This window comes from Vicugna pacos, chromosome 1 (genome assembly GCF_048564905.1).
Source record: "Vicugna pacos chromosome 1, VicPac4, whole genome shotgun sequence".
NCBI lineage: Eukaryota > Metazoa > Chordata > Mammalia > Artiodactyla > Camelidae > Vicugna > Vicugna pacos.
The window spans coordinates 71600125-71617498 of record NC_132987.1 but is presented as its reverse complement, the minus strand read 5'-3'; the positions used below and the strand labels follow the sequence as shown (position 1 = coordinate 71617498).

Sequence of the window (17374 nt, the reverse complement as noted above, 5' to 3'; positions counted from 1 at the left end):
CCCTCAGATGAGTGCTGTGAAAATGCTTTATTAGGAAATAGTCTAAGAAACATTCAGAGGAAAGTTAGAGAAGGATGTGGTCTTGGGAAGGAAGAACACCAAGCAAGGCTGTGGGGTCAAGGAAGGTCCTACGAAGGATACTGTGTCGGGGTCCCCAGGACCGATCCCATGTTTGATGATTCATTAGGAGGATTCACAGGACTCAGCATATAACTGTGCTGACAGCTCTGAGTGAAAGGATACCAAGCAAAATGAGCAAAGAGGAAAGGGGTGTATAGGGTAAGGTTCAGAGGAAGGCAGGCATGGGTTTTCTTGAATCCTCTTCTAGTGGAGTCATGCAAGACAGTTTCCCCAGTAGAAGAACTGTGACAACACATATGAAATATTCCAGCCAGGGAAGTTCATTAGAGGCTGAATGCCCAAGGCTTTTATTTGGGGCTATTCACATAGACATCCTCAGCCTGACTCTTACCAAATTTCCAAACTCCCAGAAAGAAAGCATATGTTCAGCATAAACTATATTGTTCAGGTACAGTGACCCTCATCAGGGAGTGGTGTGGAAACCCTTCTAAAATCCAGGTTCCCAGATACCAATCTTTCTAGTGGACCTTTTTAAGGCTAGCAGTTTCAATCCTGCTATGTTAACTCTTTCCTACACAGATACCTTTGGTTCATTCCCACAGGAAAGCTCTGAAAACTGTAGGCTACACCCCACTTTTGGGTAAGGAAGCTAAGGAGTACTTCCACATCTATCAGTCATTGTTTGAAGACTACCTGACAGGGACATAGATTTCCAAACACTTCTAGCAATCTGTGTGGGCAGACCAAGCTGGTTCCAGCTGCCTGGGGCCAATCCTCCAACAAAGAGATGCAGGTGTTGGCTGTTGAGAGTGACAGCACACCAGGAGACAGGTGCATAAAAAAATGGACCTGAGCCTGAGAGGATATGGGTGAAGTACTGACAGCATCTGCTACAGTGATCCTCCCTGAGATTGTATAGACTGAACCAGAGATAGAGAAATCATCCTCTTGAGACAGGCAAGCTGGCATGTGAGCCTAATACTGTATGTAGCTATATTCTCTATCTTGTGGAGAAGACCCTTGTGCAGTAGCTGAGAGTGGAATAATGAACTCATCTACAAAACAGAAACAGACTCGCAGACGTAATAAACAATTTTATGGTTACCAGGGGGAAGGGGGTGGGAAGGGATAAATTGGGAGTTCAAGATTTGCAAATATTAACTACTATATACAAAAATAGATTAAAAAATTTCTTCTATATAGCACAGAGAGCTATATTCAATATCTCGTAATAACCTTTAATGAAAAAGAATATATATTTGTATATGTGTGTGTGTGTGTGTATAACTGGGACATTATACTGTACACCAGAAATTGACACATTGTAACTGACTTCAGTTAAAAAAAAGCCTGGGAATCTGTACTCAGAGAGAAGCAGAGAGATAACAGGGATAGAAAACTCTAATAGTCCTTCAAGTTTCACTTGAAACCTTCTCTCTCATCAGTCCTACCAGTGACTCTGTTTTTTTTCTTTCAGTTTTATTGAGACGTAGTTGACATACAGCAGTTTGTTTGAGAAGTACAATATGATGATTGACTTATATACATCATGAAATGATTAACACAATAAGTTTAGTGAACATCCATCATCTCATATAGATACAAAATAAAAGAAAAAGAAAAAACCCTGTTTTCCTTGTGATGAGAATTCTTAGGATTTACTCTTAACAACTTTCATAAAACAACAGCAGTAATAGTTATGTCTATCATGTTGTACATTACATCTTTAGTACTTACCTTATTTATGCCAATTGCCCCTCCCCACAACTCCCCATCTCTTGTAACCACAAATCTGATCTCTTTTGCTGTGAGTTTGTTCGTTTTGAAGCATAACTGACCTACAACACAATGTTAGTTCCTGGGGCACAAACATAGCAATTTGATATTTCTGTACATTACAGAATTATCACCAAGTAAGTCTAGTGACCATCTGTCACCATTGCCAAGATATTGCATTATTATTAACTGTATTCCCCACATTGTATATTTCATACCATTGATTCCATTATTTTGTAACCAGAAGTTTGTACCTCTTGAAAATCACCCTCACCTATTTCTCTCATCCTTTCAAGCCTCTAACACTGATCCTCTTATCTTAGCCTCTTATCTTAACACGTCTCCTTTTTTGCTTCTGCTGACTTAATTTAGCCTTGTAGCTTGTAACCATTCAAGAGAGTCCTGGTAAAAATACTCTGTACATTGTCTATTGCACCTCACAGATCATGGGTACCCAACTCAAAGATATTTAATAGTACATTGTATTTCCTTTTAAAGTTAGGAACTTAGTCCTTACTTCAGCAGCACATAAAGTTGGAAACTTAGATGAATGGATTCCATGTTAGGTATTTCCAAAAACAGATTTTAACAAACTACAGCCAGATGTTGCCCCCCACCTTATCTCACTCACCCCTCCTAGTCTGCTTTTGTAGGACCACAAGCAAAGAATGGTTTTTACATTTTTAAATAGTTGAGGGAAAAAATTAAAAGAATATTGTGTGACACATAAAAAGCATATATAATTAAGATTTTGGTGTTTATAAATAATGATTTTAATTTCATGAATAAAATATGTGTGGAAATTTTTTCTAGTCATATAAATACCTACATAATAGCCTTGATTTTGGCTCTTGGTCAACAAAGCCTGAAATATTTATTATCTGGACCTTTTAAAAACTGTTTGTTAATCACCATCTGGGAACAATGGAACTGGAAAACTGACTAACCCTTCTTTAGGGAAGGGACCATGTGGTTATTATATATATATTTTTAATAACCATGTATAATAATACTTAGAAAAATTCTCTGCAAATAGAAACATGGAGGAGATTGAACTGACAAAATTAGATGGCATTTAATATCCTACCCTGATGGAGGAGTAGCTAATGTTAGTGACGACCCACCACTAAACAATGACTGCAGTGATTCCAAAGGCAATTAATGCTGCTATCTGCTTGCCCTTCAAGACATGGTAAGGTGAAAGGGAAATGATGAACATTTTCCTTGTGATTAAGTTTTGAGGAATCTATTGTGGACTTATATGAGATATCCAAATCTAAGATTCTGGCAGCTCAAAAATCAGAGATTCAAGTGTGTTAATTAGCTTAATTTTAAAAGTAGATACATCTCTGAGAATACTGAGCTTCTCGGTCATTCATACCCCAGTATGCGTAGTTTTTACCATGATGATTATCAGATTGCTTTTTGTTTAGCTGTTGCAGGAAATGGGAGGTATAAGCAAAGGAAGAATAGGAGGGAGAAAAAGAATATGTGCTCTTGGACCTTGAAAAACCTTGAAGAGGGTGATCCTGTGTGTGGCTCCATTAGGTGGGTTTTTATTTTTGTCAGCCTGAGAACTGTTCCTAAGAGTAATAAGATAGAGGAAAAATAGTTAACTTGAAGATGTGGGAGAAGGTGTGGGAGAAGGTGTGGAGGATACCAAGGAAATTTGTTTCATTGCACAATTTTATCTAGGAACCAGATCTCCTTATATACCTGTGTTAATGCTGCCTGCACATAATTAGAAAATCAGTGAGGATATATTATTATCTTAATTTTGATGTTAAAGATACTTTCATAGACAAATTGTACATGGAATCATTTAAACTTTGTCATATACAGGTGTTTCCAAACACTTTTTCTATGGTCGCATCATGTCCTTTCCTAAGGGATTACTTGAAACTAATAATCATTTAAAAGCATTACTTCTGGACTGCTTTCAAGGGGAATTCTTATCACTATGCGTGAAGATGGAGGCCAAACTGGTGAATGAAGACAACGAACCATAAACCCACTGACTGCTGTCCTCTCAGTCACCCATTGGGAGGAGTTCCTGGTGACCCACCATGAGGAAGAGATCTAGACGAGCTTCTCAAAGGGCTCTGCTCAGCTTAGTAAAACTTATTAAATGGAGAACTGAACTTGAGGAATTCAGTAAGTCTTAGATTCAAGTTCCAGATTGGGGGCTTCTATATAGTATATTCAACACATATGTATGAAGAACCAACTATTTTCTCTTCAGTGTATCCCTCCTTAGATACAATGGTGATCAAAATAGAGAGCTTGCCCTCCTGGTACCATTGTCTACCTGCCATCTAATGCACATGTGACCTTCTAGTCTCCTGTAACTTATTAATATCCAGTGTTAGTATGTTTTCAGTCTTTTATGCATGCTTACTATTAAATCCATTCCCACCTAGGATTGATTTAATAAATAAAACAATTATGAAATTGGGTTCAACAGGGTGAAGACAGATACATTTTATAATAATAATAACTAAGTTTAGTATATGTGCTGCCAAAACAATCATAATAATAACTAACTTTAAAGAGCGCTTATTAAGGGGTAGGCCCTGTGCTAAGTTCACATGCATTATTTCCAGTATTCCTCCCAACAACTCTATGTGGTAGATAGTATATTTTTTTTCATTTTATAAATGAAGAAACTGGAGCTTATAGAAGTTGCTCAAGGTTGTTCCACAGGTGAACTGTGTTTCAACACAACTCTTACTCTCCAAAGATCGAGTTCTTAACCACTGAGATACAATGTCTTTCTGTAAACCACTGATTATTGCCAGATGATGACTGGTTATCACACAACTGTCTGTCCCACAAGAAGTTAGAATCAGCCGATAGATATATTGACCAGGCAAATTAGTTCCACCTAGAAGGAAAGAGCCAAATCTGGAGAAGTAGAATGGGTTGTTAGAGGAGTATGTCCGCAATGAAGAGACTTTCTTGACCAGCAGTGATGGCTCACATTGGCATCATGGAAACCAAAATTAGGTAGATCAATACCATATGTGAAAAATCTTGAAAGCCATGCACAGGAGTTGTAATCGAATGCAGCAGACATTGGAGCATTATAGAGGTTCTTAATCTAAGGCAGTAGCTTGCAGAATGCATTGGCGTTAGCTAAAATTGTTCTGTAGTTTGGTTTTGAGGCATGGTGTTTGGTGGAGATATATAGTGCATCCTAGTGGAAGGCGAGAAGAGAAAATGAGTAGGCAAACTTTGAGTGCATTGAAATTAAGGTAAATTTAAGATGTCATTGGCTAGCTATCCATGTAAATATGCTCCATAGACAGTTTAAATTAAGGTAGTTTTTTGATTGAGCAATATTGAAGTTGGCAGTTAGAGTCTATATGTAGGAATATTCATTGAAGATGACAAGATGGAATAATTGTAGAAGAAATTGAAAATGAAGAGCAGAAGGCCAAGATAATAGCTTTGATGGAAACCCACAGTTTGGTCATGGGAGGAGGGAGAAGAACCAGCAAAAGAGACAGAGAAGAATCTTTCATTAAAGCTGGAGAACAAAGGAATACAATGTCATGGAAACAAGGCCAAGAATGAAGGAGCAGGTGCTCAACAGTGTCAGAAATCATAAAGAGGCTGACAACATTCAGGAGGGTGAAACCCGAGGAGAGATTGGACCTGACAAATGGGAGATCATTGGTGACACTTGAGAAAGAATTCCATAAGGTGGAAAAGGCAGAAGCAGATTTCAGGGAATACTTAAGCAGGAATGTGAAGGCAGTTAACATGAGTTCTAGCTTAAGTTCTTTGGCACTAAAAAAGAGAGAAATTGATGTGTTCTAGCATAGCACACTCTTGATTTCATAATGAAAGACAATGGAAAAGTGAGGCTCATCTAAGAGAACTTCACTTTCCAGCAACATATGCTGGAGCCTCTATATTTTTTTGTGGCAGAGAAACCAGTGGTAGAAATTTGTCTTGCTATTGAAAACTGAACTGCACAATTCTCAACTTCTGTATTGCCTTTACATCAGCATTAACTTTACATTTTCCTTAACTTATCATCTTTCTGTGCTGATAGTAGGAAGAAAAAAAACCATGCTAATCAACTGAGATAAAAGTGAAATTTCCAAGACTGTCAATCTACGTGATTTCTCTGGTGACTTTTCATTGGCAACAGAGTATCTAATGTTCAGGGACAAGAGGAATCAGACTGCAGGGTGCCTGCCAGCTCTCCAGGGGACAGAAACCCACTTTTGCATGCATATAAATGAGCCCAGAAATAGGTTGTGAGATAAGAAATGATGTGATGTGATAGAGCTCTACACTGTGCATAGGGGCCTGGACACTCCTGGTAGAAGGGGAAAGTGGATGCTGTGTGGCTGGGGTAGATAATGACCCTAGAAAAGAATCTTTCAGAGTCATGATGTATTTTCCCGGAGTGCTGTGCCAAGATGGCACGTTGTTTAATTGTGTAAAATATAGCACCAAACAGCTCCTTTCCTCTCACCTTCCAAAAATCCTTACATTTGCAAAGGGAAAGTTTGGCATTAGTTTCTATTCATTTTAAAGGATTAAAAAAGTCTAATGTGGTGATATATTGATCTTTTGAAAGGTCAGCAGCAGATTCATGGGTCAAGGTACTACTTCTGAATAGCCAAGATGCTATATGATGGAGGAACCACAGGAGAAACAAGAAAGGAAAAAAAAAAAAACGCAGCAGAATGCCCATGTAAAATCAACTACATTTCTTTTTTGTTGTTGTTCCTAAAGAACAATCTGACATTATGTGTGTGTGTGTACACATACATAACATTGTCATCATTTACTTTAAGATTAGATGTCAATTCAGTGATTGCAAGAAATAATAAGAAATATATTTCAGTTTTATGGCATAACTTTAAAGTTAGGAAAAGAGAAAGACATACAGAGAAGGGCAAGGGAGATGGGAAAAGGAGAGGAGAAAGGGGAAAAAAATTAAGTGAAGAGAATAGAAAAAAAGAAAATTAAGGGAAAGTTAAAGAAAATTAGGGAGAGGGAGAGGAAGAGGAATATGTATTCAGTCAATGTCTCCTGTACTCCCAGGAGGGAAATTAAGGTAAAGTTAAAGAGCTAAGAGGGAGGATGGCAGAGCAATGGAAAAGAAGTCCTGATAAGCCGTCTCTGCGTTTGGAGATGATTGTGCTGGCTGGCGATCTGTTGCCCTTTTTTCTCACCCACTGTTCTTTGCCTGGTTCGAGGCACCAAGATGGGGGTGCCTGCATGTCATCAACCTTTAAAATCAGGACTAGATCTCTAATAATACATATTCTTGTTTTATTTTCAAAGTTCAAAGCAAATTTTTGAAATAAAATTGTAGTTTCCTTTGGGAGCTTTGAGGTTTCTTAAGTGTGAAGAGATGACAACATTTTAGAGGCTGACTTTGGAGTCTTAGTGATATCATTGCACAAATTCCTGCAGGAAGTTGTTTGACATTCAAAAAGCAAGCTATTTCATTTTAACACCTCTGATGGTTTATTTTTGGAACCAGCTATTATTTCACTATAGTGAGTTCTCCTGGCTCCTTGTATATTCAGGTACCCTCCCACACACTTTGTGTTTTAGGCTTGTTCCAGTGAGAAGTACCTCACTGGATCCATCCCTCCATCCATCCCTCCCTTCCTCCCTTCTTCCTGCAGTGATGCCCCTGTGATCCATAGCTCTTTCATTGCTTCTCTTGAACAGCGTCACAGGACTCCAGAGGATGCATACTGATCTCTGACCTGCCTCACCTAGGTCACCTTATCTGAAACTTGGATTGAATCCATCCATGTGCTGCACACCACCTCTCAACTCTAGCCCAGTTACTGAAAATTGGTTTACATTTCCCTGATTCTTTCTAAAACAGTTGCATTCAAGGCTGACCACAAATTGCCAAAGTATTAAAAACATTTTAATATAGATTTAAATATATTCTCCCCATTTTAAAGGTTACTGTATTACAAGTTCCATGAATGTAAGGATTTTGTTTTCTACTAGACAAATTCCCCAAGGTGTAATAAACATGTGTCCCTGTTATCTCTGCACAGAACTGAATCGATATAACCCTATATGTCTCTGATTTACTTTAAAAATTGGATGCATATCTAACAGTCCACTCAGTACATTGCATATATATGTACACACACACACACACACACACACACACACACACACACACACACAGGCTTCTATGGCTGAGTTCCCTCATGACCACTGAGAGCTGGCACAGCGGCTTTGAATTGTCCACTCCTGGCTAATGAAGTAGCACATTGTTTTGCAAATGTTCTCAATCAATGAAGACTTGTCTGTTTTGTCCTAAGGTGAATTTTTTTTCATTTGACTGTTTTCTCAGCTGTGGCATCTCCCTCTGCCATTATTCTGGGAAGTAGTCTAGACTCTTGTAGCTGACAAACCTGTGCACTCAATGATCTTCCTTAGTGACAGCTTTAGTACTACTGCACTGAATTGTATCCTACAGGTTTTACAGAGGGTGTTCTAGTCACCTTCAAGGAAAGGATCAAGAACAAGGGGTAAGGGACAGCAGGCATGTAAGAATTACTAGGAGAACTTTGGCATTATGAAGGGCACCAGAGATGCACATCTCTGATAGTCCTGCAGGGGTGACCCATACTTATACATCAGATAGTCAGATGAAACCTTGTGAAGGCCCGAAGTGTCTTCAGGAGCAGTGTCCACGGAAAGGTGAGGAGACTGTATCTCTACAGGGACTAAGTTAGAATGATGTGCTCTAACTCTGCTTAGGTTAGGCTGACTGAGTTAACACCTCCGTTTCCAAAAAATGCATCCTCCATCCTGCATAGGTTATACCTTTAGCGTAGAAGTTGGCAAACTATGGCCTGCCAAGCAGATCCAGTCTGCCACCTACTTTTGTAAATAAAGTTTTAATGGGACACAGAAACACCATTTCTTTATGTCTTTTTTCTGGCTGCTTTCCTGGCACACCAGCAGAGTTGAATATTTGCGACAGAGACTGTTTGCTCTGCTCTGCTATCGTTTGATATGTTAATAAATGGTACTAAGTTATTTCAGTAGGGCTAGTGCTTGGCAATACATTCTCAAATTTGAGCTTTTCTGGACAATTAAAAACAATAAAACTTAGTTTATTTTACATATTATAACCCACAAATTTATGTTAATTAATGTTCTTCCTCTGCTTTTAATCAGTAAGAGTTTACTGGTTTTTGTTTTAATGAAAAAATGAACTTCTCCATCTTATATATGTGGAAGTCATTCTGTAATTCCACAGTATGAAGGATTGAAGGTCTCACTGGTAAAACGTTAAGAAGAATTGTGGTACAGTTCAATCTTAGTTGCCAAAGGTGAGAAGTTGAGATGTATATAAAAATCCTGGAGTCATGAAACATGTCTAGCTTTGGGAAAATATTGAAATTTGGGGAAAAAATTGTATTGCAAGATTCCTTTTGCACCTGTTTTTACTGTCACTTACTGACCTAAATTGTTTAGGAATGTAAGATATAGCTATACACACAAATACACACACACTTTGGTTACCTCCTAAAATATTTTAGCATAATACTTCATGAGAAAAAGTTGTTTTTGACAAGAATTACAAATTCACTACTTGAGTTTATTTTTTGTGGGTTTTTAATTTTTATCACAAATAGAATAATAAAGTGAATTAAGCTAATGATTATCTCTTAGCAGGCTGGTAAGTTGTTCACAGAAAAAGAGTTAAGAGAAAAAAGAATGAATTCATTGATTAAAAACCCTGGAGGTATAAAAAAGTCAGTCTCTTTCTGGGGCCAGTTACTATCTTTAGTTAACTTTTGTTCATGGTTATGATTTCACTTACTGAGTTCTGAAAAGTCAACTTTTCTCAGTCATCCAGTGTATTTTTCTTAATTTCATGTATTACCACAAACTTGATTAGTTCTTCCAAGTGTTAACTGAGGTGGGAGACTATAAGGAAGATACACAACAGAAGAAACAGACTGATTTGTGTGGAGACTTGTGCTAAATCCTACACCATTCTCTTGGACCAGGACCTCTAAGATGTCCTGTGTTTGTGTCACAAGTCCTAAATGTGACATTTCTTTGGAAATCCAGGTAAATGTAGTCTTAGTTCTATCATTATTTACATAAAAGCTGTTTTCAAATAACAAAGCTGCCATGGTATCAAAGTCGGAATCTACTGTAATGACCCAGAATATGGAACAGTGGTGCCAGTTGTCACCAACTAAATGAAAACCAGGATTTAGACCTTGGGCTATGTTAGTGAACTCTTTAATCTAGCAAATGTTCTAGCTTGATGATTTTTCCCAGAGACATAGAGATGTCTACACTGAGTAACAAACTTGACCAGATGACTTAATGTCTTTCAGCTAGCTCTAATACTCCACAGTTTTATGTTACTGGTTTTCAATTCTTGGGACAAATAAATGTTCAGCCATATGTATTCAAGTACAGGATAATAGATAGTAAACTTCTAATGAAGTACAAATAATTTGATTGTCAACAAAGACACAGATTCTCCAAATGAGTTTGTTTTATCTGGATTATTTAGTATAAATGTTTGAGAACACATACTATCTGATTCAGATGTTATGAAAAATTTGGTTACAATATTGACATGTAGGTAATTGACTGGTATAATCTGTATAATATTGACTCATAGGTAAACCTAGGTAGCACAGTCACCATCAAATATTAATTTAATAAATAATTATTGCATGTCTCTTATATGCCAGCATTGTGCTAGGCTCTGGGAGTCCAATAATAAAGGAGAAAGATGCAGTCTTATGGATCATATAGTCTAGTAGGATATTACTTATGATAACAAAATTAACAATCGAGTGAATAAGAATAATTATAAACTGGGATAAATGTCAAGAAGGAGAGCAACATTGTGGTAATATTAAAAAGAAATGTGTTGGGAGGAAGGTATAGTGCAAGTAGTAGAGTGCATGCATAGCATACGTAAGGTCCTGTGTTCAATCCCTAGTACTGCCTCTAAAAATAAGTAAGTAAACCTAATTACCTCCCCCCCACAATAAATACATAGATAAAAATAAATGATTTTTGAGGTGCCATTTCAGAGTAGTTTGGAAAGGCCTCTCTGGGGAAGTGAGATCTACAGACAGTCATAGGAAAAGGGGGGAGGGGCAAGCACTCCTACCTGAAGGAACAGCATGTGCAAAAGACCCAAAGTGGGAGATGCTGAGGTACTGAAAAAAGGCCAGCAGAGTTGGAGACTGGTGAGCAAGGTGAGCAAGGGCGAGACAGACAGAAGACGAGGCTAGGAGTCATAGACATGAGCCAGGTAATACAGAGCCTTGGAAAAGGTTGAAGTACAAGGCCATAAAAAAATTTCAGGCAGAGGATCTATATGACCTGAATTACATTTTAAGAAAATAACCCTTGCAACTGCTGAAATGAGATGCAAGGGAACAGGAACAGCAGAAGGAGGGAGGTGGTTAGGAAGTTGTTGCTGTAATCTAAGCAAGCATTGCTCGAGTCTTGGACTCAAGTTAAAAAAGAAGAGATAAAAAGAAGTAGAAAGATACAATGTTTAGTTTAGAAGTGAACTCAGTACTACATGTGTAGGGAGGGTGATGGAAAGGAAAGGATGTCTGTTGTTTTTGTATAACTTAATAGGCTCTGAAAAAGTCAGTTTTTTGTTTTTCTGTTATTTATTTTTATGTGGACATGGGGTTGTTCTTAGATATCAGACTTTTTTGCTGTGACTACTTTATACTTTTTTCTTTGTTTTGTTTGTGTGTTTTGGGAAATAGCTTAATGTTTATTAGAGAGAAAGTCTCTATGTTTTATTAATTCATTTCCTTGTCCTATGGAAGATAGCATGACAATATCTAAAAGTATATTGCTTTTGGAGTTTTCCTGTATTTGGATTTTCTGAAACTTTCTAATTATATGATGTCATCAGAAAGGGGTTGCACATTTGTCTTAATAACATGAAGGTTTTGTTCATAGTGTGTCTGCTTCCATCTAACTTGTCTGCTCAGAAAACTGCTCAGTTATTTTATACCTCTTCCTATCTTTTATAGTATTTCACATGTTTTATGACCACGGGGTATTTATTCTTTCTTATTCCACATATGAGGATATTCAGTGGCTATCCCTTTGTGCTGTTGTTAATACTATAAAAAGCCTTCTAAATTTTAAAAGATTGGAAGTGGAAAAATAAAATATGATGTAGCTATACAATGGAATATTATTCCACAATAAAAAAGAGTGAAGTACCAGGGAACTCCTAACACTCAGCAAGAACAAAAGAATTCAATTTAAAAATGGGCAAAGACTGGAGTAGACATTTCTCCAAAGGAGATATACAAATGGCCAAAAAGAGCATGAGTAGATGCTTTACCTCACTAAATGCAATTCAGAATATCTTTTTATACTCCAAAACTTAAAATTAGAATACTTACCATACCAATCATGGCTCAATGGCAATGATGTACTATAGCTTGATCTTAGTTTTAGTGCATTATATTCATTATACTTATTGCATATTTTCTTTCCTCTTCAATTGGATTATAAGTACATTTTCCTTTTTTCTACATCTTTCATGTTATCAACAGCTTCTTTCCTTCCAAGTTATATTTATAAGTGTACTACTTTGTTTGTGTTTTATTGTAATTTCTCTTAATTTGGAAATTCAGCTTTCTTCTCCTTCCATTCAAACATATTTTCCCTTTTAAATGTACCTGAGAAATTACTTTCTTATAACTAAAAGTCCCATCACCTTGCTATTTTGTCCTGACTTCTCTCTCCAAGGTTGTTTGGAGAGGTTGTTCCCTGGAAAAGAAGAATTGTGATTATTCTGTGTAGCTCCGGAAGACAGAATGAAGATTAACTGTGGGAAGTGAGAGGAAGAAAGATTGTAACTCAGTTTGTGGAGGACCTTTCTAATAACTACAACTATGTGACGTTCTCTGGCAGTGCCCAGGTAGGAGCTGGCCGTTTGTCAGCTCCTGGAGAAGGAATACCAGCGGTGCAGTGCCATGCCTTAGGGAAATGATTCCTTCCAAATCTCTCCTAGCTCTAAGATGCCATCATTCAGAGAGGATTTTTTTCAATTCCCATCTTCTTCTCAAAGTCTAATCAAAAATTTAAATTAAAGCAAAAATAAAGTAAAATAAAATAATACCTTTTTGGCTTAGCCACCAAGTTAGCATATTCAGGATAATGGCATTTCTCCTCTCTGACCCCCTCTTTGACTTTGCACTTTGCAAAGTTGGGCTTTGTTCCCTGTTCCCACCTTTCCAATATATGCATCCCTTTCTGTTATTACTAGTGCTGTCAGCTCCCAGTGCAATGATTAGTCTTAGCTACTTCTCCAAATCTCACTTTTTATTTTCTATTTTTTTTTTACATTTAGCATGAACTGACATGAAAAAATAAAGGACCACATTGGCATTAAGAGACTAACAAGAAGTCTTGCCTATTCCCATAATCCCTCAAATTTATTTTCCCATCTATCATTTCATTAAGTTGAAAAAGAATTTCTTACGTATCTCTGCAACTCAGTTGAAATACCACATTGTGTGATACTTTAGTATTGGGAGAAGAATCCTAGTTTGTCAAGTTAAAGGCTTTCCCCTGATTTAAACCATCTGAATACACTTGCTGCATCCCTTTTTTGGCTATAATCATCTTTCACAAGAGTCAGCCATTTTCCATCCCTCTGAGAATGCTCCATTATGTTCAGTATCTTAACATAAATCCTGCTGTTCCAGCCAGACTTTAAGCTCATTGTGACTAAATTCTTAATCTGATGTCTAATATCAGGTAACAAAAAGACAGTAGAAATTCCCCCAAATACTCAAAGGTGTAAGAGTAAGACAGAAGTAGGTTTAAGATTGGCTCTCTTTGAGAGAAGCATTATTACTATGTTGAATTTAAATACAGATTTCAAAGGTGGAAATGATGTGCTCTTGCAAAGATGTAATGTGTGATGTGAAAGAGCGTATATGGCCTAGGATAATCCCAGTGAGCTGAGGGAAGGTGCTTGCCCGCTCTATGTCAGAATGACCTCGTTGTTAATTAGCCACTGTGGATTTGTCCTAGGTGTTAAATGTCAGAATCATAAAGGCCTTCATGACTAATGTCACATCTTGATTGTTATTGCTAGCGCATAGTTTGTGGAATCATTCATGCTCCTTATCAGATTAGTATTTCCAGAATGAAAGATATCATGAATGAAAAATACATGTGCAATAACGAGTTCCCTATAGGCACTCAAGACAAGTCAGGCCCTTTTGCCTCTCACCCTCCCAACCTACTCACCAGCTTTCTATTTTTGTCTAAGCTCTTCAGCAATAAATATTATACCTGGGCAATAAATAATATGCTTCCTGCCATTTCCTTTCTTTAAAGGTGGAAATCTGTAATTGAGCCTCTTTCTTGCAATAGGCTTATCCTGTATTACCTTTTTGAAGGCAGAGTCTCGCAAGACAAAAATGCTACATCAGCCTTTTATATACAGTCTTCGCAAGTCATTAAACCTGGAAGAATCTATTTGGCTTGTCAAATTTTTATTTGCCTCAGTCATATTTTACTGGGCTACTTCCTTTCCCAAGTGTCAAATTTACTTTCCTTAAGTAAAGTAAACATTAAGGGTATATACCCTTAATGTTTTCATGTTAATTAAAAAAAAAACAACAACAAACATATACACACTACCATCCCCTCATCATCATCAGCACATACACACCCAGACACATATTTGTGTATCTACTGTAGATTTATAAAGATTATTTCATACTGGATTTCTTTTACATCCCTGCTAAATCATCATGTTAATTTACTTTCAAGGCTGCTTATATGATTGAATAGATGGAAGCTTGTGTACATGTTGGCAGACGGCAGAAGGACAGACTCAGCCTCGAAGGAAATGAATGTCACAGTATGTACTAGCTCTCCACAATCTCATATTGCTTGTCTCATGATGGCTGCAAATCTTGGTGAAGCTTAGTCTTTTTTCCCCCTAGGAGGGAGAAGACTTGAAACTGAACCTCTGAGCTGAGAGGATAAATGGTTGCTAAATTATCTCCACGAATGTAACAACAACATGTGCCTGTCGATCAATCATTTTGAGTAAGTTGTGTTCTCCTCTAACTCTAGTCCAGTGGGGAAGATGTGTAACATTTTGGAAAGCAGAAAAATACAGGAGTTCCTTGGGGGAATTCTTAAAGAAAAACACAGTGAATAGTGAAGTCTGGGGCTATAACAATGAGCCAGAATAACAAGTGAGAGCTGAGGAGGGCATTAGATGAAGAGGAGGTGGGTGTCTAGACTCCAGCAGGTACATGTGCATGTCATTACCTCCCCTTCTTTCTCCCTTTCCTCATACCCTGAGTGGAGAAGATTTCAGCATTGGAAAGACAGACACTAGGCTATTGAAGAGATGGGAGGAGAAGAGACTGACGTCCCAATCTTCTACTCTAGTCCTAATATCTTGAGGGTCATTGGGAAACTAGACCTTATACAAGTCATGCAACTTTCAGAAGCTTCTTCAGGGTCTTAATTTTTTTCTTCAAAAGAGAAATTTTTGTACATCTCTTCTATCTCACTTTTTCTTTTTCCCAAAATCCTTGTATACTTTTCGGCTGCTACAGGATTCGCGTTGTGTTACCCACCCCAGGCCCACTGCTATCCTCTGCCAATGCCCAAAGCTCCAAGTGACCCTTCCCTCTCAGAGTTCATTAAAACCAACACTCAGATTCAGAATGCAGTTTATTTCATTTATGTAGGTTTTCAATTAAATTAATTCACATGAAATTATAAAAAAGTGGGATTTAACAATTCCCAGATTTCTACTTTTTTAGTCTGTGTGAAATGTTAATTGATGATCTGGGTTTATACGTTTGGAGGGAAGGCTTTTCCCAAATTTGTGGCCTCTTCCCACCTCTACTCCTCTTCCTTCAATGAGCCATCTTTTGAACAGTTCAGCTTTGCTTCATCTGCCCATCTTTTTGAGCCCTTGTAAATATTTCTGTATTCCTTTGGACTTAGAGACAGTTATGAGGGTAGTAGGCACATTTTCAAATAGGCAAAAATCACAAATCCAATAATGGAGAGTTTCCTCTTTTGTATCAATATCTGGCTGTTAATTTACTCACACATTGCAGAACTCAATTTTTAAAGATAATAGGAAGTTTATCATACATATTTAATAAGTATTCTTTATTTATGCTGATAGAAATGCACAAAAGAGATTAGTGGATTTTTAAATGATAGTTAAATAAAAATAACCAAGAGCCATTGGCTTCTTTCTGCTGTACCTTGTTATACAAATGTCTGATTTTAATTTTATCCTTTAAATGTTATTTTTCACTCTCAAAACTGCAGTCTTACAATAGATAATACTAAAGACACTTAAGCATGTTATGTACATTAATATGTTAAAGACCACACCCATTATTTATTATTGTCAGGTGAGCTAAGTTTTGTGCATTCCTAATGCTTTTTCTATCATCACTCTGCATGTATTTAAGCTTAGTATAACATGTTATAGATTAGAAAAACTCTTATTCCTTGGGGTTTGTTTTGATTTACACCTACATGTCTCTGCAGCACATGTCTACAGAGGTCATTTAAAGGCCAAGTAGGCTCAAGCATGTCTGTTTGGTGCATGCTTTGCTCCTGGCTCGGAAGTCACTCATTTACACAAACACACGAATATGGGAAATGCTATGTATTACTTGTAGATTTGGACTTGTAGGTCATTAGAAGAAGGACTTTTTATATAGCAAGATGTTTAAATGAGTTTTTTTGAAACTCATTGTTTAGACTGAATTCCTAAAAGGGACATAAGAAGGTGGTAAATTCTGAATTCATAATCCAAATTGAAGTGATAAATCATCCTCACAGAATTTGCAAAGGAGGCTTGAAAATACCCATTTTATGACCCTTTGCTCACCACATACCTTTAACCTATGAAGGGGGACATAGAGGCCTACAGAGGGAAGTTGGGAATTTGAGAAAGGTTTTCCTCAGAGAGATGCTCAGATCAAGTCATGTGAATTCACCACTTTGACCCTCCCAAAAGGGAGGGTAGGACTTCATCCTCACTTTACTGGTGTGAGGGACTTCAATAGGACCAATCAAAGAGCTTCAGTAACTTTCCTGTAGTTTTAAGAACAGTGAACTTGTGTCTGATGCAGTCTTGAAGACTGAGCAAGAGGCCATGTCTGAAGCTGCTTGCTCATATAAGAAGCAAAGAGAAGTAGCTGTGGCAGGGACAGTCTGCATGCCCAGAGTTTGGGTGGGCTAAAGATCTGTGAATGTATCCACAGACCTGGTGTGTACTCTCAAGAGGAACTTGCTTGATACAGTCTAGATGCACTTTGAGAATGTTGTCAGGAAGATCTAGGAGATCTCAGCCAACAGGCCTATGGCTAATGGTGGAATAAAGTTACAAGCTTGGGGAGATGCATTTGTACTATAAAGGGAGCTTCAGGTAAAGATCCCTAGAAATTGAGAAGAGGGGGTATCTGAGCAATCCACAAAGCAC

General features: G+C 37.5%; 1 protein-coding gene and 1 long non-coding RNA gene across 2 annotated transcripts in view; one reads left to right on the top strand and one right to left on the bottom strand.

Annotated features, from left to right (window-relative positions):
- Positions 1-17374, top strand: part of GAP43 (growth associated protein 43) — a 457292-nt gene that overhangs the window by 243074 nt on the left and 196844 nt on the right. Inside the window, exons 5-6 of the mRNA XM_072964925.1 lie at positions 14674-14764; positions 14850-14955. The gene's annotated coding sequence lies outside the window, so the exon portion shown is untranslated. The remainder of the gene's footprint in view (positions 1-14673; positions 14765-14849; positions 14956-17374) is intronic.
- The window catches only part of LOC140697426 (uncharacterized), a 71504-nt gene that overhangs the window by 47459 nt on the left and 6671 nt on the right, over positions 1-17374 (bottom strand). The window lies entirely within an intron of this gene.